The sequence below is a fragment of the Borostomias antarcticus genome (assembly GCF_949987555.1).
Source record: "Borostomias antarcticus genome assembly, chromosome: 12".
NCBI lineage: Eukaryota > Metazoa > Chordata > Actinopteri > Stomiiformes > Stomiidae > Borostomias > Borostomias antarcticus.
The window spans coordinates 18,535,958-18,539,036 of record NC_140245.1 but is presented as its reverse complement, the minus strand read 5'-3'; positions in this window follow the sequence as shown (position 1 = coordinate 18,539,036).

The window sequence follows — 3,079 nt, the reverse complement described above, 5'->3', positions numbered from 1 at the left end:
AGAGAGGAGCCAGGGGGTCAGGGTGAGAGGGGAAGGGGCAGGGTGAGAGAGAGAGGAGCCAGGGGGTCAGGGTGAGAGGTGAAGGGGCAGGGTGAGAGAGAGGGGTCAGGGTGAGAGAGAGAGGAGCCAGGGGGTCAGGGTGAGAGGGGAAGGGGCAGGGTGACTGACAGGTTCGGCAACTCCTTTGTCCCAGCAGCCATTAAATGGTTTAACAAGTGCCATTAACTTGCACTTTGCACTTTGGTACATGCTCATATTGTGGTATGTATAGTTATGTTTATATGTATGGATCTATATTGAGGGACCTATGGATCGGAGTGTGTATTTTTTATTTTTTTTATGAGTATATGTTTATATTTATGGCCTATTATTGTATTTATTATGTATTATCATGCATTATGACTGTAGATTGTATTTTATTTTGGGGCTTATAGAGATGGACGGTTGTCTGTTTTAGTACTGCACATACTGTGTTATCCTCGACTATCTACTCCCATACTTTCTGTGTGGCCAAGGGCGTAGGTTTGGTTTCAACATTGGTAGGGACCATATAACAGTGTAGCCTGCATACACAATTTTTGCCGGGGACGAGAGGTTAAATATTCATATATTTATGAAATTGAATAATACCAATACAATGTTCTAGTGTATCACATCCTGCCTGCAGCTGCGTCCCTCCACTCTCTCTCGACTTCTGCTGCTGCTGTGTTCCTCCACACTCTCTCTCTCTCTCTCTTGGTTGCTGCTGCGTCCCTCCACTCTCTCTCGGCTGCTGCTGTGTATCTCCGCTCTCTCTCTCTCTACTGCTGTGTTTCATGCATAAAAATGATTTTATTAAAATTTAGATTTTCAATGGATTTTTAAACTGACATTCAACTCATACATTGATATATCTGTCCATTAGGGGAGTCACAAAATACCAGACAGTAGGCAATACCTATTGTGAAATTCCACAATCCTGGATGCCCAGTTAGTTGGGGAAAAAAAAACTTCAACATACACTACTTTGTTTAAAACACCCTCCAGCCAATATAGTAAGAGGAAAATTATGAGATTCCAGTTGGCAAGTATACGTTAGCTAATAACTAGGAAACCAGGCTACACAGGGACAGGCTTGTATAAAGAACTACAGACCCGAGCCCTCATAAAACTAACATTAAGAGCTCTCACGGGCTGGCTAACCTCTAGATAACGTATGAGTATTCAGTTTCCCCTATAATTGTAACAAGAACCCCTGTCAGGCTAAAACAATGTATTTATTTTTATATCAAAACTTACGACTTTAATATCACTGACATTTTTTAGCATAAGTTAATGGGAGTTTAATATGGTGAAAATTAGCATCACGTCTAGCTGGGTTTGACAAAGCTATAGCTAGCTAATAGCCTATCGGCTTGTATTCAATGCTGACACTAACAGTCGTTAGTTGTGAGGACGCCGTGATGTCCCATTCAATTAAATCTCTGATGGGCAGCTGTATGATAATGTAATGGCTGCTGCAATCCTAATGTTACAGTATGATTTAAGCCATCTTAACAGTTCGCTAGCTAGACAGCATCAGCAGTTGATAATTTGCCACAATGAAAAGACAAGTGATGTTAGTTTAGGTAACATTAGCTAGCACCAACCTAGCTGGTTTTCATGTGGTTACTGCCTAACGTTAGCTACTTAGTTTACCAGTAGCTAGCTAACCTAGCTAACGCTAACGTTACTTACAGTTGCGGAGAAAAAGCTCCTGATATCCCTCATCCTCTTCGGAGGGGGAGGCGACATTGTGGTGGATGTACCTGAACGGCTGTCAGAATCACAACTGTGGCTTGCTGTCAGCGTCTATCTGTAAGGCTGTTGGTCTTCAGATCCAGCAAAATGTAAAAAAAATGCAATGATCTATCTTAGGCAAATGAGCCAATCAAACGTGAGTTTAAAAAATATCAAAATAATACTGGGATGGCATATTCACGGTGGAGGAAAGGGGTAGGCTAACGGTCTAATATGTAACTCCGAACAATGCAAACTAACTCACTCAAAATGGTACGGTCAATTCTGTCTTTCCAAACTATTGGAAGGTCATCTAAATTATCTAATATAACTACACTCCAAAGATAATGCGAACAAGGTTGCTTAAAAGTTGGTAGGGACAATTTGGGACTCCCAAAATGTTGGTAGGGACATGTCCCGACCGTCCATACGCAAACCTACGCCCTTGTGTGTGGCTATGTATGTTGTCTGTATGCTGCTGAAAGAAATAGAATTTCCCCCTTGGGGATCAATAAAGGCTATCGTATCGTATCATATCGTAGGGTGAGAGAGAGAGGGGTCAGGGTGAGAGAGAGGGGAGTCAGGGTGAGAGGGGAAGGGTCAGGGTGAGAGAGAGGGGGGTCAGGGTAAGAAAGAGGCCAGGGTGAGAGAGAGGGGGGCGGGGTGTGTGAGAGCGTTATATTATACCTCCATGTGTGAGAGCCATGGGGTTGGGGTGAGAGAAAGAGAGGGGGCCAGGGGGTCGGGGTGAGAGAGATGATGATGATGGAGATCGGGCTGTGTGCGCGTGCCAAAAACAACACGGAGGAGGAATGCCAGAGTTGCTGCATTCCTCTGGTCGTACCTCACACTGCCCGGTCCAACAGCCAGCTCCAAATATAGCAACCCCGTCACTCTGCCAGTTACACTAAATCTCCATTTACGATGCTTTTGGTGTGACTTTGCCACCAGTTGTGTATTTGTAATAATCAGTATAAACATGCTAATTGATCAAGACTGCAATTTTTTTTTCATATAGTGCCAAACCAATAAATTATGTTCAATTTCTTAAAATGGGATCACATTCGTCCCGTTCAGTACAATTTTATTTAATCGAGTCTTGAAACCGATGGATTTGCGGAAATTGCCGTCTTGGATTGCAGTTCCTACTTCCCGTTTCAGGGGGTGTACTCGTTTTGTTGTACCCGGATCAAGGCTCATCCCTGGCCAGATCAGAGCATAAGCAGCGGTGTAAACGAGAGGCACCGCCGGATTACCCGGGCGTCGTGAAAGACTTTCCTGCGTGAACATTCCTGTAGTCGGAGGAGTGAGTTGTGTAAAA